The sequence below is a fragment of the Lissotriton helveticus genome, chromosome 4_1, assembly GCF_964261635.1.
Source record: "Lissotriton helveticus chromosome 4_1, aLisHel1.1, whole genome shotgun sequence".
NCBI classification, from domain to species: domain Eukaryota; kingdom Metazoa; phylum Chordata; class Amphibia; order Caudata; family Salamandridae; genus Lissotriton; species Lissotriton helveticus.
In genome coordinates, this window is record NC_136063.1 from 209795486 (window position 1) to 209821845 (window position 26360).

A 26360-nucleotide genomic window follows, 5' to 3' on the forward strand; every position below is an offset into this window, starting at 1 on the left:
TTTTTATCAATCCTAATCACACATATTTGTAGAGATGCCCTTAGAATCTGCAAGTGTGAGCCTTCACCTCTGGTGGAAGTTTCTGAATTTCTTTATGTAGCATGGTTTGTTAGGCAAAACTGAATAGCAACACTGCAGTAAGCTGAGGTACATGGGAAAAATCTGCTCGTTTTATCTAACAATTTTTTGTTTTTAACTTTCTATGTAGTGGTTTTCATGTTCTTTTTTAACTCTAATTCATTGTTTTTTGTATGTTCAATCTATCTTGCTGTTTTGCATATTTTGATGATAAAATTGCATTTCGATCTATCAATAAACCTTTGACTAGAATATGTTTCTGTACGCTTTTCAAAGTAAAGTCTGTCGATGATCTCTTTCTGTTTACAGTGTGGATGAATGAACACAGCCCCCAGGACTGTAATTCCCAAGATATTTCAAGCAGTGGATTAATGGATCTACATTTTTATCCAGCCGTGCATCAGTGAATGCGTTATTTCAGTTCTGCGGAGGAGGAGGGTCGCCTACTGTTCTGCATAGTAATGAAGATTAATTCAGGAAAACGGTATAACATTTCCAGTTCCTGCTAATCTCTGCGTTTATAACCTTTTCACGCTGAGTCATCCAGCCTGACCGACAGCGGGCCACCTCTGCTTCTCCACTAGCAATTCCACGAAGCCACAGTCTCAGAGAATTCATTTCTTAATGTTTTTATAATTGTTCTTTTAATTTGCAAATGAGGCCTTCGATTGTAGTCAGACTAACAAGGCATGCCTGGAAGTTAATGAGAGAGCAGGACAGCCTGATGAGGTAGTTACCGATTTTAGAAGAACAGGGTCACGTGCAGCAGGGTTTCACAGCACTACCCCGGCACTTTATCAAACACAGGGGCATATTTAAAAGCCCCTATCGCCACCACAATGTCACTTGTCTCGACATAATGGTGGCGATAGAGGCTGCGCCATACACGCAAGGCGGCGTTAAGTCACTTAACGTGGCTTAACGCCGCCTAGTGAATAAGGCACCCTTTCACACTGGCGTTCCACCGCAACACCCATTGATTTTGACACTGCCTCATATTTACAGGGGTGATGTAAAATGGGGCAGCGCCAAAATTAAGTTCAGGGAAAACCTGGTCTTACCTTGCCGCAATGAGGAGAAATGTTTAATTTCTCCTCGTTTTTGCTGTTTCCATGTGTGCTGCGTTGTGCAGCACACATAGAAACAGCAAAATACCATTGATTGCTTATGTGCAGAAGGTGTCCCTTCCTGCACATAAACAATCATTTAAAATAAACATTACGCTTTACAATTTCTACGTGTGCTGCATTAAGCAGCACACATAGAAGTTTCAGAATGCCATTTCAGACTGTTTGTGTGCAGGAAGTGACATCTTCCTGCACATAAACAATCATTCCCCTCAACGCAGGCACCCATGCACTATGGAGCAAGGGCGCCTTCATTGGCGCTAGGCAGCTAAATTAGACCCAGCGGAGGGGGAAACTCAAGGCTGCACCATATTCTTGTAAATACAGTGCAGCAACGGTGTGGGGCGGAAGCAACTCCACCACAGATCGTAATCAGGCCCAAAGTGTAGATATAGAGATGATGTGGAAAGATATGTGGGGTAGGGAGAAAAGATAAAGCAAGATGTAAAGAGGAATGCTTTAGAATGCAATAGAGAGGAAAAGAAAGATAGACACAGGGAGAAGGACATGCAGAGAGAGAGTCAAAGTAGTTCAATTCTCCAGGGATGAGTTAGAGAAAGGGGTAATACAGAAAACAAAGTAAATTAGAAAAAGGTAAAGGCAGCAAGAGGTGGATGTAGACAGAAAGACTTGAGGAAAAATGAAGAGATTTAAGGTAGAGAGGAAGATAAATGCAAAGAGAGAAAAAGTGGGGAAGAGTGAAAAGATGAAGTTGAGAGACATACATGAAGAGAGCTGTAAGAGGAAGAGATGGTGAGATAGTGATATCTATAAAAAAAGGTTAAGAGGGATAGATTAGGTAGAGGTGTGGTAAATAAATAAATAATACCTCTCTTTTTGACTAGACATATAACATAACAGATAGCTCAATAAATAAGAGTCAAGATTCGAGGTAGTAGGAGTTTTGCAGGTTTAATATAGCATAAGGACAGGAACAGGACAACCTGCATAGGAATAGGATGACAGGGCCCAGCAGCTGCTGGGGCTGGATCTGGGATGAGCGCGCTGACTTTTAATAACAATACATGAGCATATATACATAACGCAAACACATAGCATTACATTGCAGTAGGCGTAGCAGTGGGTGGAGCAGAAGGTGTGACGCGTAGCAGTCGCGAAAGATAAGGGCGAAAAGAGGTGTAACAGGGCGTATACATAGACATGTGATGCAAACGTAACAGAATATGTCATGAATGGGGCGGAAACCATGGAGGGGGCTACCTAAGGAGCCGGGACCTCTAACCTGATGGTGCGCGCAAACTAGCAATGACGTATCACTAGGAGAAGCTGGGGGCTATGAACTCTGTGCTAGGAGCAGAGACTGAAGTCTGGAGAGTCAGGGCGACATGTACCTAAACAGTATCTAGTATCTGATGTTTAGAGAACATGTTGATATAAACTAGAAGTTAGGAGAGGAAAGGCTAACTTGATTCTAAGACTGGACCATGCATTATTCTACATGTAGTGCGTGATGAAGAATATTAAATGACCATTAAATGCAGTATTTCTCTAACGTGGAGACGTGAAGGCTAGACAATGACGGAAACTATTGATGCAGTTCAGTAGCTTAGGAATGCAGAGAAGGAGGACTGAACTGATAACTGGAATCATAACATATTCTTGGCAGACTCAGAGACTGAGCCAGGGTGAGCCGGGCACTGCGAGGCAGGAAGTAAGTGAAGGGTCGAGGATACAGGTGGGGGCTGTATCGCTCCTCAGCGAGGCTTCAGGAGACAGGAGCTGAATCTGGTGTCCAGGCCCTTTTGAGGCCTAGAAACGGGGACTTTATAATAGAATAACGTGCACACTGAGAAACGTGGCAACGTAGCTTTACATAGGCCTGATATTCGTAGTATTCACGAGGACTGGAAACTGGCATACTAGAAGTGGACACAACTGTAATTGCGTCATTGATCGGACATGGGGAATGCATATGCATATTTAATCATGCACACATAACATATGATGGATGACACGTAGGGACACAGAACATGGCAAAATTTACTTTTCCACATTCCCTCCTTGTCACTACGTTTCCATCAGGAAACATCAATATTCATGATACCATCTATCATTTCATACAGTATCATTTGCTCGTCTCGAATTATCCTGGAACGGGATTTAGAACGGGGCTTGGGACTAGGAATACAAGAGGTAGCACAAATGCCGCAAATCGCAGGGCCACATTGTATACAGAGGCAGCAGCTGAATATGATCGCTACTGTAATACCTAGAAAGGACAATATTTTCCTTCCCCATGCGGAAATTATATTCCAGAACCAACCGGACCATGTCCAGGTGCCTGGATCTTGGTGTAACAGATGGGCAATTTTATGGAGTCTGGTTATAGCTGAATAAACAGACGGCGCGTTATTTGGAATGAAAATGCAGCAACTAGATCCGATGACTCTACAGGCCCCGCCCCTATCGGCCAGTATGACGTCAAGGACGAGACGATTCTGTAAAACGACAAATCTCATAGCAGATTGCTCTTCGGTTAAGTTACCTAGAGCAGAGGCAGTCTCATTTACTACAGCTTCGAGGGTTCTGGTTAACCTACGGATTAGTTTACTATTCTGGATAGGTCCTATAAAGAAAAAGAAACCTCTGTTGAAATCTGTATACTGTTCTAGAGCAGTTTCAGTATAATCGACAATTGGGGACTCCCTTTTATGTCTAATGTGTACTAGATGTGTATTTCTGTGATAATCAGGTGGGGCTAGAAAAACAGGTGGCAGTAGGAAGGCAATGTAACAGGTTCCCTCCCAATCGAGGGGCAGACGAACATATGCGGTTTGACCACAAATAAAATAAGAATGACGTGAAGCTTTGAAGATAGATTTCCCACTGTCACTATACTTGACAATAGTAGTACAATCACTATGTCCTACGTGTATGGAACCCTTATTTCGGACACATAATTCGCCTTTGACTGGTAGTACTGAAATAGCAGGTAAGTCTGGAGTGGTATCAGATTGAACATTCAGGACCATAAAATTCGAAGAATAGTTACCTAAATTATACACTTCATTTTCTAGATCTAAACCTGTTCTGTGGGGGAGACCTTGCTTGTCTGGAAAACATGTACTGTTAAGAAAAGACATATCTGTTGAGGATGACGTTAACGTGGACCATGCTCCACACGAACCATTATGTGAAAATGGATAAGGAAAAAGTGGCAGGACTCCCTTCGGTGTCTGGAAAGGGGGGAGTCGACCACACACCCAACAATTAGTGGTATTGCTGGACTGGTGTGAGTAATGTAACATGCGGATGAATGAGTTATTTCGCATAGCGAGGCGGTAAGAGAGTTCATGAGGAGGCAGATCACTAAACGTGTGCTCTACTGTAGCATTAGCAGACTTATTTACATGAAGAACTGGGAAATACAAGAAAAATGCATAACTGGTGCAGGAAATCATAATACTGAGAAACAATATGAAACATAGAAAAACGATACATCGGATTGAGTTTTGACTAACTCTCTCACTATGGGGGTCTATTTTATACATGTCAGAAACAGTCTAACCGTTTCACCTAGGGGAGGACTTAGACAATCAAACTGACTGACTTATTTTACTAGACCGGAGTTTGAGTTTATACTCCTGTTGCGGAGTTTTCTCTAACAGGGGAGGGGTTGTAGCAATGTCTTTTGCGGGACAGTCCTTGAGAACAATATTTTGGCAATCCTTCAAATCCTGGGAAATGTTCTTTAAGACGGGTTTCAGTCCATTAAAAAGTTTAACATGAGAAAGGTGCACCCAGCCTTTGCGTCCTTCCAACTTCACGGCTGTACGGGTGGTGAGGAGGACCTGTCGGGGCTCTTTCCAGCGAGGCTCCAGCGGACTTGATCTGTCAAAGTTGCGGACCATCACCATGGATCCTGGAACGATTTCATGCGGTGCCACCTCGGTATTGTCTGGAAATGCGGCGGCAACCTGTGAACGACATGAGTTGAGGGCAGACATCAAGGAAGCTAGGTAATCTGTCAGCATATTACTTGAAACATCGGTAATACTTCGGGGTCTAGGAGTACCCCACATATTAGGGGGGCGGCCGAAAACGACCTCATACGGGGACAGACCTGATCTGGAATGTGCGACCATGCGCATATAAAATAAAGCGACTGGCAGAGCTACTAGCCAGTCCACACCTTTCTCTTTACACACTTTGGCGATACGGATTTTCAGAGTCTGATTATGTCTCTCTACGAGACCGGCTGCTTCAGGATGGCGTACACAATGGAACTTCCACTGGTACCCTAACAACAGGGAAACATGCTTCATGAGTTCAGATGAGAATGGCTGGCCGTTGTCAGAATATACGACTCTAGGGAGTCCATAACGGGGGAAGAACTCACGAACCAACTGCTTGGCAGTGGTCGCGGCTGTGTAATCTGGGACTGGATATGCTTCTGTCCACCTGGACAAAGCGCATACAACTACAAGGACATACTTGAAACCTCGACATCGCTCCATCTGAATATAATCCATCTGGAGGACCTCAAAAGGGTGGTCAGGGGGCTGGAATCCACCTTGTTCCACCGGGACACTTTTACCTGGATTAAACTGACAACATATCATACAGGTACGGACTTTCTGCTTGGCTGCAGCTCGTAAATGCTTGTTGAACCAAATGTTCTGGATACTGTCTAACATAGCTTTTTCTCCTAAATGTGCTGGACTATGTGCGGTATTAATAATGACTTGAACCATAGAGTCGGGGAGAAACCATGTGGCTCTACCCTTTGTTAACCATCCTTGATCTGTCTGGACCCCTCCTTGTTCGGACCATTTCTTGATTTCTTCGGGAGTAGCATGTAACTGGATATCTATGACATCTTGTGTAGGGTCCTTAACTGTCATGCATGTAATCGGATCTGGAGTGTGTGTCTGTGTCGGATTAACTTGAATGTCTGGAGTCTGTGCTGTAAGCTTGGCTGTGCGATCTGCTAGATCGTTACCTTGGGAAATAATGTCAGTAACTTTCGTATGTGCTTTGCACTTCATGATAGCAATAGATGTCGGCAAGTGTATGGCATCTAACAGAGCTTGAATAAGGAGACCATGCTGAATCTTGGTTCCATGAGAAGTCATGAAACCTCTCTCCTGCCAGAGCACTCCGAAGTCGTGTACAACTCCAAATGCGTAACGTGAATCTGTGTAAACATTAACTTTTCAAGTTCTTGGCGTGTATACAGGCTTGTGTCAGAGCAACTAGCTCTGCTGCTTGAGCGGACAGGGTGTCAATACGGTGTGTTTCAACAACTTCAGTGTCAGTAGTCACTGCATACGCGGCGACTAGTTCTCCTGTACTAGTTCTCATACATGAACCATCCACATAAAGTGTCAGGTCGGGGTCTGGTAACGGAGTATCTGTCAGATCTTGTCTTGGCTTTGTCGTAATGTTAACTACTTCCACGCAATCATGTGTGGCTGGATTTGAAGTAACTGATGGTAACAGTGTAGCAGGATTCAGGATGTTGCAGCGTCTGATTTCTATGTGTGGCTGGAACAGTGTCAATTCATAACCTGTTAAACGTGCAATTGTCAAGTGCTGAGTTTGTGTTCGGTTTAAAAGAACTTCCACGGAATGTGGAACTTGTACTGTCAAGGTATGTCCTAAGACTATGGAATCACTTTGTCTGATAGCTAGGGCTGTGGCTGCAACTGACTTGAGGCACGCAGGCAGAGCCTGGGCTACAGGATCTAATGTGCTCGAAAAATAAGCACAGGGCTTGTATTGTCTTGCTTGATCTTGTGTGAGAACAGATAATGCTGTACCTTCACGTTCAGTAACGAAAAGTGTAAAAGGCTTACTGTAGTTCGGTGTCGCTAGAACTGGAGCTTGGCATAAAGCTTTCTTTAACTCATTGAAACTAAGTGTATGTTCAGATGTCCAAGGGAGGACAGTCGATACGGCTGCCTCCTGTGTCGTTAACTGTATCAGTGGCTTGGCTAGAAATGCATACTGAGGAATCCATTGTCTGCAGTAAGAAGTAAGGCCGATAAAAGCACGTACCTCCTTCTGGGTCTTGGGCTGAGGAAGACTCGCTATTAACTGGATACGGTCTGGTGTCAACTGCCTACCCCTCTTGGACAGTAAGTGTCCTAAGTAGACCACTTGCTGGACACAGAATTGAAGCTTAGAAGGGGATACCTTGTGCCCCATCTCGGCTAGGAAATACAAAACTGTCAGGGATGCTCGCTCGCAAGCACGTTCAGAACGGGCTGTGATCAGTAGATCATCGACATACTGGAGCAGGGCAGTGTCAGTTGGCATGTGAATGTTGTCTAGTTGTCTCTTAAGTGCTTGACTGTAAATACTAGGACTTTCTGTGAAACCTTGAGGAGCTCGTGTAAACATATAGCTCCTTCCATTTAAACAAAATCCGAAAAGGAACTGGCTGTCTGGATGAATAGGAACACTGAAAAATGCGTTCTTGAGGTCTATGACAGTGAAGAACGTGGCTTCGGAATCAATGGCCGTTAATAGGGAAGAGATGTCTGGGACAACTGGGTACTGCGGAATAATACATTTATTAAGCTCTCGTAGGTCAATCACTAATCGATATACTGGGGGTGCATTTGGATCAGTACGTTTCATGACTGGAATGATCGGAGAATTACATACATTGGAGTCAGTTTCTACAACCACTCCTTGAGCCATGAGCTCGTCAATAATTTTGGATAAGGCTGCTACAGCCTCAGGTGGCAATCTGTACTGTCTGATTCGTGGTAACACTACACCTGGCTTGAGAGTCACACGATAGGGTGTGATTTGCATGTAACCTACATCAGTTGGACCTTGCGCCCATAAGTGCTGTGGAACATTAGACAGTCTTGAATCAAAATCTCGTAATACATAGTGACCCTTAAAGTCACGTAGGAACAATCGTATTCCCTCTGGGGAACAGCATATAACTGCACCTAACTCTTTCAGTGTTTTAATGCCTAATAGGTTTTCTGGACATGACTTAGTAAGTAACAGATCAGTAGTGCGGGACAATGGACCTACTTCTAGAGTAACTGGCTTTGATATCTCATTTACGATAGGTTTTCCTGAAAATCCAAGGGAAACATTTCTTGAGCCTGAGAGCGGAGCCCCTGGAACTTCGGCGTGACTAATTGTGGTCCTACTTGCCCCTGTATCAATCAAAAACTTTCTGTCTTTCCCTAATACTTGACTGTGAACATAGGGACCTTCTTGATCTACAGGTATCTCGATGAGAGGCAAGCCTACCTCCCTCTCTAGGCTGTTTCATGAATACTGCTGGTACTCTGGATACTCAGACTGTGCATACTGGTACATCTGCGATGTAACATGCTGTGTTGCAGCAATAGGCTGCGGTGCTGTAACTGTCTGTGGTGCATTCTGTGGCTGAGGAATCTGTGAAACTTGTTCTTGTCTAGGCGGACGTGGTCTTTCTTTAGTCTTACCAGTAGCTATGTTGTATTTCAGAACTGCACACTCATTTATGAAATGACCTGGCTGTTTACAATAATTGCAGTTCCCTTTAACGGGAGCTGCAGGATGACTGGCTTGATTTGGACCCCTCTTCTGACTGTCTTGAGGGACAGATTGTGCAACTAGTACTTTCATTTTCGTGTCTTTCATACGTTTTCTTTCGTGTTCTTGTTCTTCTCTGATTCTATTCTGGTGGTATTGAAGCATTTGCAACATCTGGGACGGGGTATTAGCTTGCCAGGTACTTTCGACTTTCAGAACTCGATTTTTAATTGGTGGGCTTGAATTCTCGACTAATTTAGTAACAAAAAGGTGAGGGTATGACTCACTACTTGTCTTGAGGCCACTGTTGATACTGAAACATTTTTCAAATCTAGAATAAAAATCACTAATATCCTCATCTTGCTTTTGTTTACAGGCTGAGATTGCATCCCAGTCTTCTTTTCTCGTTGTCAATAATCTGGGTAAAACTTGTATTAATAATTCCGGTAATTCTTTACATTTATCTCCAAGACCGGTACCTGGTACTCGTGCCTTATCTTCGGCTTCTAGAACTGCCCAATCGATCTTTTTCTCTCCCACCTCCCATTCTTTTTCCTTGAGCTTTTCATACACCCCTGCGGGCAGCAGAACCTTTAACATTTTAATTATATCTGGATATGTGTATTCTCCCATACGGAGCATGTCTTTTAATTCTCTATGGAACCCTGCTGGATCTTTGTCATGACAGGGAATTAATTTCTTCATCTCGAGGAGTTCCATCTTTGTAATTGGAGTGTAAACAAACACTCGTTCTAGTTCGCCACCCGTTCCTCTGACTGGGTGGACTTCTCGTAACGGATTCTGCCTCTCCATGTAAAATGGTTTACCTTCTGGGGGTGAGGCATGAACAAAATGCGGGTTCAGAAACGTTCTATATTTGTGACGCTGTTCTAGAATGACACTAATTAAATCGGTACCTAGACCTTTCCATCTATACTGGAGTAACTCGTTCAGGATATCATGTAACGGGCCTGGATCAGAGTGCTGACCCTCATACAATGTGATGAGGTGCTGGATCATATACATACCCACCAGTCGTTGCTCGGCTGGGGGCATTTTCAGAAACATTTGTGCCACTATTTCGTCTGGAAAAGTGATAGAATCAGTAATCCATCGGACTGCTGATCGGGCTAGTTCTTGTTCATGCATGGTACTTAACTCACTGTAACCGATTCGTGATTTCAGAATGTGATCGGTAGCTTGAAACACTTGTTCTAGTGAACCTTGTTCTGGTGCTGGAGAATGAAAAATAGACTTGTGTTCTAGGCGTAAATGGCGATCTGGAAATCTAGATTTTCCTACATACGCTATTCTGGCGGGATTCTCGTCCTCTACCTCTTCAGTATCAGAATTACTTTCTTTCTCGCTTACTTGTGCTGCTTTACGTTGTTCGTGTATCTTTATTATTTCTCTACGGATTTTCTTGTACATACTTTCCATAGCACCGACGGTCTTGTGCTTACCCTCGGCTATATTATCACTCCACCTTGTCAGGATTTTCATTTCAGCCGGATCTTTAGACGGGTAATCTTGTTCTCTTATTAGACAATTGATCAGAAACTTTAATATCATGAGCTGGATCTCGGCTTTCCTTTGAGACATGGCCTCGCTAATACTTTCTGGATCATCCCCTGTACGGATGAAACGATATATTCTGTCTAGATCTTCTTTCATATTCGGTAAGGTGACTAGATACTCGGCCACCTTTCTTACGCGGAATGAATATAAAACCATATTATCCTCGCCTGGGACTGGATCATAGCCGCATTCGGCAAGGGATTTTCTTATTTCTGCTACAGTCTGATGTCTGGGCGTACGCTGTGACGCTTGTGCATGTAATTCGGCTGTCGTTAAACGCTTGTGTGGCGGCGGGGTTTGAGGAGTACCTCCTCCTGCGGCCCCTAAACTGGAGTCGTCTACTGAGGCTCTTCGTCCTGGCAGAGTGGGAAATGGAAATGTAGGCTGGACTTGTATGGCGGGCTGGACCGGGGGTACCGTAACAGGTACTCCGGTGTCTGGAGGAGCGGGAAGTGCCTGATTTACAGGGACTGGCGGAGCGCGAACAGGATTTGCATATTCTGGGACTGTGTCGTCCAAATAGGACGAAATAAAAATATCAGCTGCGGTCTGTTTGTGACGTAGCTTGGTCGGAACTAATGGTGGCGGGAAATTACTGGATGCCTCTGGGGTCGCTTTTGGCAAGCCCTCGGCAAGGAGAGGATACATACCCCTAATAAGGGCATGCCTCTGTCTGTCTGACTGTTCGGCTTTGACTTGTTCACCTATCTCGATTAGTTCTTTTTCTTGTGCTCGTTCCAAGGATTCTCTACTTAATTCTGACTTTCTGATTTCCTTTTCAGTTCTTTTATGAGCTTCTTTGCGCAATAACTCGATGGCATCTTTCTGTGACTGTCTGGCTTTCTTTTTCCATAATGCTTCTTCTACTCGCATGATGCACTCGGCATCCCATGTACCCGATACGGGCCATCTATACTTTTCTTCTAACTGTTTGGTATACTCTACCCATAAATCTAGATACAATATGGCGCTTATGCCATGCTTCTGATACATAAAATGACCTGGACTGTCCCTCGGCGGAACAGGAACTGCTTCTTCTAACAAACCCTTTCTAGTTTTTAGCTGACGTAATCTCGAAAAGAGAGACATTGTAAACTTGAATCGGAACACAATACAATACACGAGAAACAATAACAATTTGGAGAACAATTCAGGCATACCACGACATTGGAAATACATTGAACAACATCATAACATAACAGTTCGGACAGAATATTACCTGGAATACTGAGAACAGAAACACAAGAATTTCTCGAGAACGGAACAGACTAGAGTTACTGGATGCACTGCTGAAACAGTACGGAACATACCGGTCCCATAAAGGGACGCATCAAGACCCGTATCCACCTAGGTGAACACTTCGTTTGTGAGTCTGTGTACCACCAACCCACGGACCAGAGTCAATTTAGATTGACCCTGTCTAGATACTACCCCAGTAATGGTACTCACCGGGCAGCAAGAACGGAAAGCCTCGGACTGGACTGGACTGCTACGACGACGGACGACGAACTTCGGACTTCAGTTACGGGTGGGCCTCCGGATACCTCGGACCTTGGACTCTTGGCTTGGGCTCTGGTCGGGACTCGCCGCGTTCCTCCACCATCTCGTTTGGATGCTGGACCGCCTCCTCCGTCTCCTCCGTGGGCCTGAGGGATACTTGAAGCAGAAATATCTGCCGGTGCGCAGAAGAGTTCCGTCACGACTGCAGAGGGTCAGGGGGTCGGCGTGGCTTCACCGACGCGTGGGGAAAGGGCAAGTCCCTATTCGGGCGCCATTATGTGGTAAATAAATAAATAATACCTCTCTTTTTGACTAGACATATAACATAACAGATAGCTCAATAAATAAGAGTCAAGATTCGAGGTAGTAGGAGTTTTGCAGGTTTAATATAGCATAAGGACAGGAACAGGACAACCTGCATAGGAATAGGATGACAGGGCCCAGCAGCTGCTGGGGCTGGATCTGGGATGAGCGCGCTGACTTTTAATAACAATACATGAGCATATATACATAACGCAAACACATAGCATTACATTGCAGTAGGCGTAGCAGTGGGTGGAGCAGAAGGTGTGACGCGTAGCAGTCGCGAAAGATAAGGGCGAAAAGAGGTGTAACAGGGCGTATACATAGACATGTGATGCAAACGTAACAGAATATGTCATGAATGGGGCGGAAACCATGGAGGGGGCTACCTAAGGAGCCGGGACCTCTAACCTGATGGTGCGCGCAAACTAGCAATGACGTATCACTAGGAGAAGCTGGGGGCTATGAACTCTGTGCTAGGAGCAGAGACTGAAGTCTGGAGAGTCAGGGCGACATGTACCTAAACAGTATCTAGTATCTGATGTTTAGAGAACATGTTGATATAAACTAGAAGTTAGGAGAGGAAAGGCTAACTTGATTCTAAGACTGGACCATGCATTATTCTACATGTAGTGCGTGATGAAGAATATTAAATGACCATTAAATGCAGTATTTCTCTAACGTGGAGACGTGAAGGCTAGACAATGACGGAAACTATTGATGCAGTTCAGTAGCTTAGGAATGCAGAGAAGGAGGACTGAACTGATAACTGGAATCATAACATATTCTTGGCAGACTCAGAGACTGAGCCAGGGTGAGCCGGGCACTGCGAGGCAGGAAGTAAGTGAAGGGTCGAGGATACAGGTGGGGGCTGTATCGCTCCTCAGCGAGGCTTCAGGAGACAGGAGCTGAATCTGGTGTCCAGGCCCTTTTGAGGCCTAGAAACGGGGACTTTATAATAGAATAACGTGCACACTGAGAAACGTGGCAACGTAGCTTTACATAGGCCTGATATTCGTAGTATTCACGAGGACTGGAAACTGGCATACTAGAAGTGGACACAACTGTAATTGCGTCATTGATCGGACATGGGGAATGCATATGCATATTTAATCATGCACACATAACATATGATGGATGACACGTAGGGACACAGAACATGGCAAAATTTACTTTTCCACAGAGGGGTGAGTTGAAATGGAGAAGGACATCAAGAGAGTTATGTGTTTGTGTGAGAGGGAAGGAGAGGGAGAGAAAGACATAAGAGTTGGTGATAGAGTAAACGGAGTAGAGGTAGTGAAATAACAGTAACCAGAAAGGAGTGAGATATTTAGAGAGGAGGAGGAGGAAAGTGAAGAGAGTTAGAACAGAAGAAGGTGGAAATGTAGATGTGAGGTAGCGAACTAATAGTGAGATAAATTGAGAGGTTAGGTAGTGAGAGAAACAATGAGTGGTAGGGTAGAAAGAGGTGAAGTACTGAGGCAGCTGGAAGGAATAGAGCGAAATGAGTTACAGAAATGCTCTGGAGTGGTGAGGTAGATAAAGGTAAGGATGTAGAGATATAGAAAGAGGTGCAGTACAGATGGAGATGAAGTTGTGTAAGAAGTGACGTAGCTGGAGGAGAGATAAAAGTTCAAATGGAAAACGAGCAGTGAGTCACAGACATAGAGGGAGGAGGAAGAGATATCTGCGGTAGAGAGAGGGAATTGAGAGTGACAAATATAGATGTAGGCATGGAGAGTAAAAGAGAGAGGGGCCAGGTAATGACAGAGTGAGAGGGAGATGAAGTCGAGTCAAATTGACTTTTTAATGTAATTGCCACCAACGTCCTGAGAGTGTGAGGGATTAGGCTGAGTAGGACAGGCATACACTTTAAGGGGTAGATTTATTATTTTTAAGTGCAACACAATTCAGCAAGCAAAGTTGCTGCTCTGCATTTCACAAGGGGAGAAAGAGGTGAAGAGCCATATTTATTACTACATTGTGGGCTTCCTGCTATCATCCCTGGTTTTGGTGCACTTTAAAGGCTGTTTAGAACCATGTACAACCTATGCACCATGGTACCGAAAGCGTGGATGTGGTCTAGAATGGATTTGTACTGGAAGCATACCCTTCCATTCACTCATTCAACATATTGTATGTATGCTGTGCAGTACATATGTAATGTATGGAGTGTATGAAAAATTTAAGCATTTCTTTAGGTAAGTGCCAGCTTCAAGGAGGTGCTAATTTTTATGCAAAGCCCACTTTGGATATCTCAGTAGATCAGGTTTTTTAAATAAAAACTAAGGGTACTTGCATTAATCAGCTCAAGTTACACCTAAGTAATTCTTTATTGATGAAAAGTGGTGCAAAGCTACACTGAGCACCATTTGCGCTGCAAAAATGGCAAAACTGTACCTTTCCAGCACAAAATATGTACTGGAAGGCACATAAACTTGTAATATTTTGTGCTGCTTTACATCATTATGCATGACTTTGCCTGCTGCCAACCCATAGTAAATCTGGTCCAAAGTTTCTAGTAATCATGATCAGCTGTCAATTATAAAAAAGCTGGGTTTTATGAGCAATGACATTACTGCAGGAATGTTGCCTGTCCGCTCATTGTCTTATTTCGTTTAATTTCTCAAATCCACTATACCCAAATGTAGATCTGCAAACCTGCAATTACAACCAATCTCATTTAGATACTATAACAATGTAAGATTTGAATATTTGTGGCAATCTACTGCACAATCAGGACAAGTCTTCTGAAGTATTTTCCATTCTAACCCTAGCTGAATAACCTAAAGTGTAATACATCAGACACATGATCTCATGGCCTCTTCCTGCTTTTTTCAGCTTCATAAAATAAAAAAATCTGGATTTTCTTTCTGTCTAGGCCATCATTCAGATTGTAATTGCACTTGTCATGTCACAAATAGATTACACTGATGCCCTTTCCTTTGTCTACCTATTTTTTTTTTTTATATATGTTTATTATGACCGTAGTCTTTAAACAATGCAATTAGAATAGCACAGAATGGAGTATGACTTATTATTTTTAAAACTTTGTCCATGTGCGAGGTTCGTACACACCATTATCAAAAATACAAAGAATCAGTAAAATTTCCAGTTATCTTAAAACTTAATTTGTCTAGTAAAACCTATTCCTATCTTATTACTCCGTACAATTGCAATCTGCTAAAAACTCATACAGTACTACATGTTATTCTGTATCTCTCAGTGCCGTCAGAGACACCTTTAAAAATTTCCCGAGGGCAATTGCGATATCAATGTAGGGGATTTCTATTAAGAGCCTAGCTGCCTGTGATCTTGTTTTTACATCATATTTTATGAAGACAGGACGCAACAAAAGTTTCCTAAGATCTAGGAGTGTAAAACAGTCTAACAAGATATGCAGCGGGTCTCCCTTTGTCCTCAAGTAACACTTGCAGTGACCTTCCTTATCTAACATTTTTGCATTCAGGTCTCTGTTTATTACCCATGGGTTGATCCCGATTCTAAATCTAAGGATCTCTTGCCTGTATCCGCGATTGGGTAATCTGTCGAGGTAGGGGTACCAATTCTCAAGGGACCACGCATTTAGCATATGTACCACTGATTTTTTCTTTCTTAAATAGCCTCTATCAAGCATTTTCGAGACTTCTTTCCCTCTTTGCTTCAATTCACCTTTGGTACTAGTGATTTGCAATGAGCTCAGGTCCCAATCGAGCTCAAGAGTGTTACAGATTCCCTTCACTTTATCCCTACTGGACTTCGCCCATTTTAGCTCGCTTTTCTGGATTTCTTTACGACACCAGTATGCCACTTTTTTTGTTTCAGGGTCTTCTAATCTCTTCCAGAATCTGATCACAGCCATCTGGGTTAATATCGCCCAGGACTTTGTACCTATTTCTGTTCTGATGGCTTGAATCATTGCAGATTTAGGAAGTGATAGGAGCCTTTTTATGCAATTTCCCTCTATGACGTCCCAGGATCCCTTACCGCTCAAATAAAGGATCTCTGCGCCATAGAGAACTTGGGGGGGGATCATTGCCTCAAAGGCTCTGAGCATTGGCCGGTGTGACATCTCACCATATTCCCTATTGAACCTTTTAAGTCCGCAAATGGAGGAGAGAGCCTTTGCTTTTTGCGTTTCTAAATGGGTGCTCCAATTTAGTGTCCTATCGAACCAAATACCCAAGTAACGGTACTCATTTACTGTCTCTAATTTAAGGTCCCCTATGTACCAGCTAAATCTGCTTAGCTTTTTCCCGAAACATAGGGTTTTTGTTTTATCCAAGTTAATGGTCAAAAATTTTTCAGCACAGTAGGTATTAAAAGCATTAAGCTTCCTTTGGAGGCCTCTCTCGGTCTGATCTATTATCACCAGATCATCCGCATATAAAAGGCATGGGATTTTGTTTCCATCCATTTTTGGACTGGCACTGCCCTCCACCTCTAAATAGGCCGGGAGATCTGACAAGTAGATAGAAAAAAGCTGGGGGGCCAGCACGCAGCCCTGTCTTAACCCATTGGCTATGGGTATTTTGGGAGTTAGGGAGCCCCTCGTATCTTTAATTACTTGCCCCCAGTTTTCCCTGTGTAGTTCTTTTATTATGGTCAAGAGATCTGACGGGATATTTAGTCTCTTTAGTGTCTCCCAAAGGCAGGCCCGATCTACAGAATCAAAGGCTGCTTTGAAGTCGACGAAACAGCAGCATAGTTTGCCGTTCTGTTCCGTCGACTTCCTCGCCAACGCCCATAGTGCAAACCCGTGGTCTATTGTCGAATGGCCTGCTCTGAATCCACCCTGTTCTATGGGGATTATTTGGCACTCTTCTACCCATGTATTCAGTTGTTTTAAAACGATTTTAGAGAACACTTTCTCTCCAATATCCAGGAGGTTAATCAGCCGTTAGTTACTTGGCTCCTCTTTGCTCCCTTTCTTATGTATCGGCCTGATTATGGCCCCCTTCCAGGTTGGAGGCATTGCGCCATCTTTTAGCACTACCTGGAACATATTGGCCAGGAAACTTGCCCACCATGTAACCTCGGTCTTTAGAATTATTGCAGGCAGATTGTCTGGGCCTGCTGCCCTGGTTAGCTTGAGTTCTTTTATTGTGAGCTCTACTTGTTCTTCGTTAAATTTGGCAAGAAGATCTTCAGAAAAATCTTGCCATGATTTAGTCTCCATCTCCTGACTGGGAGTCCTTGCCCCGTACAATTCCCTTATGTATGTATCCCATGCTGCCTCACTCACCACACAGTTTAATTCGCCCTCTGAAATGCCAGATGCTGTCTTTACTAGTTGCCAGAATTTCCTTAGATTTTTATTCTCTATGGCTTCCAAAAGTTCTAACCAGCATTTTTCTTTATGTGACCTTTTAGTAGTGAGTACCATTTGCTTGAATTCTTTTTTAAGTTTTACCAGGTGATCCTGTCTCTCTTGTGTAAAGGACTTTTTTTGTTTCCTCTGTGTTGCTCTTATCTCCCTTTTCTTGTTTTGACATACTACTGAGAAGCCTTTACCATAATTTCTTTGTTTTACCCTATTGGGATCTTCTCTTTTTAGGTTTATCTTGAGGCATTGAACCAGTTCTTCTAGTTTTAAGATAAACCATTCCAGTTTTTTATTTTCAAAATTGGCAGGTGCCATTATTATTTGCGTGGCCTTCACTTTTTCCAGATATTCCTCAGTTAGACGTGTCGTCGCTCGTTTGGGGTACTCAACCGCCTGGTTTATCACTGTTTCTCTCTGTAGTTTCCTACCCCCCGTTATTACTATATGGAGGAGTTTGTGATCGCTCATCGCATTTTGAGTTAACTTGAAGGATCTTATCTGGTAAAAATTCCAGGCCTGCAGGAATATATAGTCAATTGGGCAGTTCTGCTGCCCTTGAATAAACGTTTTTCCTGCTGGTGTATCTGATTCTATTCTTCCATTAACACAGTGAAAACCCCTGCCTCCTAAGATATGTGTTAATTCCTGGTCTTGTTTCGAGGTTTCCCCTACTGGGAACCTTGCCGGGTTTATACCGTATGCCTCTAGCTGTTCTATACTTTGTCTACCTAAGTGATTGAATAATAAACTGCAGTTTGTCCAAAACCAAACTCCCAGACTGGTGTATCATCAACCTAGACATTGTCATTCTAAACCTCTGTTGAAGAAGTTGCATTAGCTTCCAGTTGTTCAGAGAACCCTGGTTAAAATGGGATGTAATTTCTTTTTAAATCTGCCTTGGTAAAAGTCCCAACTTTGTCTCCTGCAAAATTTGGAACTATATCCCTAAACATAATCTCAGATAAGCACACCACAGTCTCTTTGAGGTTCACAAATTCAATAGGAAAAGAATGGGGGGTACCACGTTTTCTGTGCTCACTATCAGTGTGTAGAACTGTCTCCCAGACAACATCAGAGCCGCAGCCTCCTATGAGGGTTTCAGGACCTTGTTAAAAACCTGGCTCCTGGGGGTGTGGCTTAGGAGTGCATGGAGTAGAACATGCTCCGTTACAGCTCCAGAGTTTTCCTACCCAGAATCCTCTGCAAACCTCAAAGTTTGCTAATAAAAAAATCACATTTTCCTCACATTTCTATGTGGGAAAGTTGTGGGATCACAGGACCAACACAAATTTCCTACCGCCCAGCATTACCCCAGGTCTTCCGATAAAAATTGTACTTCACTTCTGTGGTGGGCCAAGTGTCCCGAGTCAAAAAGAAGGGGGGGGGGGACCAGGAGCTAATTAATGTTCCAGTGCCCGTGCTCCAAAACTGACCATGAAGTCATCAAAAGGGGGGCACTGTTTCAGAGTGAGTGTTGCAGAAAGTCAAACTCTCACTAGACGGAAAAACACAAAGGAATGATAGGGAAGGGATACTAGGTCTAGGACTATGTGAAAAAGGTGGGGAAAAGACATAAATTGTATCTTGTTGCCCTCACACACCCCGAAGGATGGCATGCTTCATCATTGGGCAGTTGCCCACAAATTGATGCGTTGCATTACTCTGCCCCAGGGCGGAGTTTTATGGGCAGACAGTGGCTGGAGGGTGAGTGTTCCCTCGCATCCACCCATGTATTTTGGTGCATTCCCAGATTTACCATTGCTGGTAGACCTGGGAATGCCCCATAAATCTACGCCTCCTCAGGTGATGTGTAACAAGAAGAAATATCTTTATTTTTCCTTGGTTTTTCCTCTTTCTAAGAGTGCTGCATCCTGCAGCACATGTAGAAAGAGGCACTCAAAGGATTATTTGTGTGCAGAAAGGTGTCCCTTCCTGCACAAAAACAATCTTGCTTACAACTCAGGCTCTCTTGCATTGTGGTGCAAGGGTGTCTGCGTTAGAGTTAGTCAACACATTGTGCACCAGTGCAAGAGAAGGACAAAAATTAGCCTTATTATTGAACATACGGCACATACCTGCCCTTTCCCTTTCACGCAGTGCAGCAGGGTGGCTTGCTTCATTGCATTGCATGAATTCTTGATAAATCCGCCCCTGTCTTGGGGTGCTTCGTTCTTTTACTGAACTCAAGGTTCACCTTACTCGCAAAGTACAAAAAAAATCAAAGGATAACTCTATATAAAACGTTGCCATTTCTAAATATATGATAATAATTTGCTGTTATTTACTGCATTGAATGTAGCCATAGCACAGTAGAACACAAAGTGCTATTACTGACAAACAAGGGGGCATATCATGTTATTTGCGACATATTAATAATATATATTATGGGCCTGCTTTAATAAACAGCCTGGACAATTGTGAATTAGAGGTTCTACTTACAACGAATGTTGATATCTGCACTTTTTAAGAATTTACTAAATCAAATATAGCATTGTTCACAGAGGTGAGGAAGAAGGTTATGTGTATTACTTTTACTTGATATTTTTACCACATATGAAAACATGTATGTGGATGAAAATGTTTCACTGTACCGTCTGAAAAAATGTGGGTGATTGGGAAACTTCTCCAGTCCTTTTGCTCACTCATTTCTACGTTTTTGAGTTGCAAAGACCAGCACATGCAATTTTTCCAGACTCTCACCGATAATTCTCCTATCCACAATTTGTTTTTTCTTCACAGCAGAGGAAACTACTGAGGTAGGGCACGCGTTGTCGGCTGATCGTGGCCAGCACTCAAGGGGTTAATTGTCAACACCAGCGTTAGTGACAGTCTGCCACAAGGTGCCGCTGTCTGGCTAATTTCATAATGACCACAAGAGCAGTCAATTAATAATTCAAGATAATTGTTTGTAGGTCCTCCCCCTGCTAGGATCTTTTGAACATCTGCCGTTTAAAGGAGTGATGCAATTAAAAAAAATATGGTCAAGGGAAGGTCGGTGTTTTCTGTGACAGTTAGCTTAATTTTTGGAAACGGCCAATACCACGAAAGGCTTTACCATGCATGCATTAGACCGCATGCTTGGTTACCACAAAAGCCTTTACCACACATACCTTTACTACGAGAAGCGTAGTAAAGGCATGTGTGGTAAAGGAAAAAAAAAGGGGCATTGGGGGTAAAAAAAAAGTGAGAATAAAAAGCGGGGTTTTAAAAAAGAAAATGAAATAACGAAGGAAAGTGGAGACAATCGTCATTCAGCATTGTTAGAGAGGAAATGGAAAGAAACTTCCACTTCCTCTTTACGACGTAGGACATCATCAATGAAGATGAAGGGGAATTAAAAATAAAAAAAAAAGATTGAGGGTTAAGGGCAGGGGTAAATAGACGAAGGTTTGGGGGCTGGGGACACGTAAGGCTACAAGGCAGGGGTATAACCTTTCCCAAGAGTATGCCCTTACCAAGCATAAATTACCAACGATAATCATTGTTAAACTATGCGTGGTAAAGGAATATTCGTGGGAAAGGTTATGCGTAAAAAAAGCATTCCGTTGTAACGCATGCGTGGTAAAGGCACGGGGGCTTGGGTTTGTCCCCAAGCCCCCTCCAGTCAAAAATACTTGGGCGCGGTCCTGGAACCGTGTAGAAGTAGCTTCCTTGTCTACCTCGCTCTCCGCGTCCAGCCCGGTCCTTGCAGGACTTTCATCCCTTGATCAAGCGGCAACCATCAATGAATGGCTGCGAGCCGGCTGTGACCAAGTCGCCCCCCTAAAGCGCATATCATCTAAGCGTGTAAAAGACGCAAACCGCTGGTTTAACGACGACTTGAAGACGCAAAAAATTAATCTTTGTCGAGCAGAGCGCACGTGGCGGAGGGACTACTGCCCCAATTCAAGAACTCACTATATCACTCTTGCAGCCCGTTATAAGAATTCCATCTTGGAAACTAAGAAGGCCTATTTCTCTTCAAAAATTCAGTCTGCTGAAAATCAGCCTACAGAAATTTTTTCCATAGTTCAGGAGCTTGCATAGTCGGACAGGTCCACACTCAAACCCTCTCCCTCACAGCTTCTCTGTGACTCCCTCAATTCTTTTTTTCTGGACAAAATTAGTACTATCAGAACTAACATTCCCAGCCCGTCCCCCTCTTTTATCAATCCTCACTGCCCCCCAGCAACATCGTGCCTGGATGTTATTCCGCCTCTTACCAGGGACTCTTTTCTTTCCCTCCTTCCCTTGGTTAAGTCTGGCTCCCCCTTGGATCCCTGTCCCGCTCACATCCTTAAACAGATCTACTCTTCCTGTCCCTTACCCCCACTCACGCTTCTAAATAGCTCACTGTCCCAGGGCATTGTCACCCCCTCACTTAAATCAGCGGTGATCCTACCCATTTTAAAAAAATCCGGTGCTGATCCTTCGGTTCCAGCTAACTATCGCCCCATCTCACTCCTCCCATTTCTGGCCAAGATACTGGAACGCCACGTAGTAAAAACTCTGAGCTCCTTTGTGGAAACGAACTGTGTCTTGGCCCCTAGACAGGCCGGCTTCCGACCCGCCCATTCCACGGAGTCCGTGGTTCTATCAGTCTTGGACAACCTAAGGGAAGGAATGGACCCCTGGTCCTCCTCGATCTTTCCGCCGCCTTCGACACGGTGGATCATACCATCTTACTTTCCCGTGTCGGAGTGGCGGGCATCGGGGGGGCGGCCTTGGTCTGGCTGTCCTCCTTCCTGAGTGGTCGCTCCCAAGCTGTTCGACTGGGGGATTATTCTGCCGACTTTCGACCAGTGCAGTATGGGGTCCCGCAAGGATCCTCCCTCTCTCCATTGTTATTTAATTTATACATTGCCCCTCTTATTTTTGCGTTACAGCAGCGTGAGGTCTCCGTGTTCAATTATGCGGATGACCTCCAGCTCATTTTTTCATTATCTTCTTCCCCTGCCTCAATATCTAATTTTCATTCAGTTATGACCTTCATTCAGGACTGGATGAACCACAACCACCTGAAACTCAATCCTGATAAAACGGAACTGGTGTTGACAGGTGGTTGCTCTAGTCCTTGGTCTCCTCTCTTTTGGCCCCCCTCCTTAGGTTCCCCACCCATTCCCTCTTCCTCTGTTAAAACTCTTGGCTTTAAAATCAATGACCAACTGTCCCTCCATTCCCAAGTCTGCACGGTGGTATCTTCAGCCTTTCTCTCCCTCCGAACCATTCGGAAAGTTTCCCGGTTCTTTTCCCCTTCTGCCCTCAAACTCATTCTCCTGGCGATGGTGACGTCCCGCTTGGACTATGGTAATGCCATTTACTGTGGCATGCCACAGTACCTCGTGAGGCGCCTCCAGATGGTTCAGAACCAGGCAGCCCGGCTAGTCTTTAACCTTCCCAAATTCCACCACGTCACTCCCCTTCTTAGATCCCTGCACTGGCTTCCTGTACAGCAACGTGCACTGTTCAAATTGGGCTGTATCATGTTTAAAGTTCGGGCTGGGCTGGCCCCAGCTTTCATCAGCTCAGCCATTCATGATTACACCCCATCTAGAGAACTGCGCTCATCTACTCACCAACTTCTTGTGATCCCCCGTTATAAACGAAAAAAATGGGGTGGTTCCAAGTTCTCGACCTTGGGTCCTGCCTTTTGGAACTCTCTCCCGATTCACTTGCGATCCTGCACCCAGTACTCTCTCTTCCGCAAAGCCCTTAAAACCCTTTTATTTACTCAGGCCTTCCCATCTTAATGCTCCCCATCTCCCGCACCATTTCGTCCTCTGGATATGTAGCACTGTTTAGCGCCATGAAACCGCTTGGTGTACGCGCGCTGTATAAATATTTTTAAATTCAAATTCAAAGGCAAGCGTTGCAACGGAATGCGTTGAAACGAGATACAACCCTTAATTTTTTGTCTCACCACGGATGCTTTTAATTGCATCGATCAATTGAGGGTGCCTCAATTTTATATTACATACAGTGATGAATGTTGTTACTTCTTACGTCTTCAAATATGTTGCTATGATGAAAATGTATATCATGAGCTTTTATGATTTTTTAAAAATCGAATAAAGCTTGTTATTAGCCACTTCTTTCAAAATGACAATTCCCTGCAGCCAGACCATTCTCACAGCTTTGGGGGCCTGGAAGAGTCTGTTTTGTCAGGCTTGTAGGAATGTGATGGTTTGTAGTTGTGTTCTTACTATCAATGACAGCCCTGCCAGAGGCAATGTGTGGTGCAAGCTACAGTGCCTCTTGAGGAGGGCCCAGGCACTTATTTTTTTTAAGAAAATTAATCTCTGGTTACCACCATACTTAGCTGTAAAGCAGCATTCTTATTAGCAAGTGCTTTTAAACCCTCTGCTCCCGTATTTTCCTTGAGTGAATGCTGTGTGGTTCAGCACACTTCACTACATCTATTGAGAGAAATCAGTTTTGAGTTCGCTGTACGAACTGCTTGACGCTTCTCAATTCATAGCACATTTAACAAAGCTTCCTGGGCCTCATTTATGAAAAATTACGCATCGCTGCGTGAAAACAGCGATGCATCACTTTTCACTGCGCCCTCCTTGCGACACCAATGATGCGTCATATTTACAGAATGACGCATCATGGCGTAAGGAGTTACAGATACGTCAGTATTTCTGGCGTATCTGTATGGCGCAAAAGTGACACATTGCTGGAGTGTGTCACAAATGTGATGCAACTTCAGCAATTTGTCCTTCACATGGGGCACGACCCATGTGAAAGGGCCTGCATCAGTCTTACGCCTGCTGTGAGGCAGGCGTAAGAAATTGACGCATTTGTGTCCTAGAAGTGGCGCAGTGATGACCCTTTCTTGCATCAAAACGCCCCCCTTGCATACGTTATACCTGGCCCAGGTATAATGTGGCGCATGGGTTTACAAAGTGACGCATCTACCTAGATGGCGCAACAGGGCGCATTTTTTACGCCGTTGGTGCGTCACAAATAGTGACGCACCGGCGGCATAAAAGTGACGCACAGCCTCATAAATGAGGCCCCCTATATCTAGCTATACATGGCCTCTCTCCAGCCGCTGAACTAGAGAATATCAGAGGCCAGAATCAAAGGGTGACAATATCACAACCAAATATCGAAGGTAAGTGCACTGAGGGGGGTATGGGTTTGCTTTTCATAACTCCACATTTACGAACCTTGAAGATACATATACCACTACCTACATCTATGTGTAGTTAGGTATAGAAAATCTATACAAACCTACCGTTCAGTAATTTGTCCCTTGGATGTTTTGGCTTGGATTCCCTCGAGCCCCACCAGCATCTCTGGCAAAGAAGCCACAGAAACCTACAATGTAAACACAGCGCCATGAATCCCTTCAGGCCTCTGCACGACGCAAGCAGATATGGACTGGTGCATTGCGCTCTCTAGTCGCATGCATCCCCTTCCCCCCGTGCATTTATCAATGTCACTGCATTACAGTAATTATTTTAGCACTCTTAACTCGTAGCTGTCAGGCTTCGGCATAAGTATTGATTTTGTCTGCCCCGCGCTGGCTGAAGAAATCCTTGGCTGAGTATCTGGTCTCGCTTTAAGCCCCTGCTGCAGAGGAGGGGCTGTTTGAAGAATTAGCTGCCTTCGAATCCAAGCCGTGACGTACCCTTTCCATCCATTGAGCATGAATCACTGCTCCTGGCATCCTCCTTCTAATGCATGGACCTGCATTAAACATAATCCTTCAAACAGACTAAGGTGCTGGGGAGACACCTGTGATGAATTTGGGATGGCAATGATTTTTATTTTTAATGGAATGGATTTGTGAGTATTCGGTCGAGGTGCCTCTGGGATCATCTGTCTTACCAAAAGAGCCATCTTGAGGATTCCTTCTCCAATAGCCTAATGCTATCAATTATACAGCCGATTACAACATGGACAGCAGGGCAAACAGATGAACTCAACTCCATAATGCTGGGCCCTGCATCTTTGGCAGGTCTTGTCGAGCTAAGGAGTTGGAACTACTAATGGCGGCCCAAATCTATTCTTGAACCCCATGTGTTTCTGTGGTGAAGGAGATTGGCTTTCTCGCCACTCCAGCCATGTTGAAGTCAGGCAACTGCAATGTTTTGCTCAGCTTTCTCCACTGGCTATTATAGTGGAGGTGATATTGTTACCACATTGCCCCACTACCGTGACCAATGGTCACCCTCTCTCAGTAAGTATCCTCTGACCACCAACCCTCCTGGTAAGCCCCATGCCAAGCAGCCAGTCCCAGTCCATTTGGTTTAAATCTGATACTGACGCTACCAGTTTCTGCCACCCTTGGAACTCCATTGATAAGTTCCTGTTTAATGCTCTTTTTGATTCTGGCCAAGGATTTCATAGCACCTTCATATGCATAAGGTGGTTGACATCATAAACAATGTTGATTTAATCCAAATCGAAACCTACTCAGTCCATAGACCTGAACTCACGCTTGATAGCCCTTTCTTTCATCTCTTGAATGACATCATAACCGACGTCATGCTCTTCTCCTCGTTTGACAACTTCTTCATTCACACAGTGTTCTTTATCGACTATGCTCTAAAACAAACCCCACAGGAGGAAAGGCCAATGACATGCCTTCCACAAGCCTTAAGAACACTTCACTCCTTCCGAGTCTCTCATTTATTAACCTGTCTAAGGAATATATTTATTTAGACATTTTTGACGCTCTCGCAAAAGAGATATTCTCTGAGCTCAAAATGCTGGCATTTTTCACGCACAGCAAGGGCAAGTATGGAAGGGCTTATAACAACACATTATCATAGACCTGACAAGACCATCGACAAGACCTGCCAAAGATGCAGGGCCCATATATATTGTCACGCGCACTATGCTTCACACTATATTTTATTATTATGCTAGTTGCAGGGTTGTTATAAAACAGTATTTTTGCTAGAGTTATGCTTTACTGCTATTTGCATGTTCAAACAGTGAAGCAT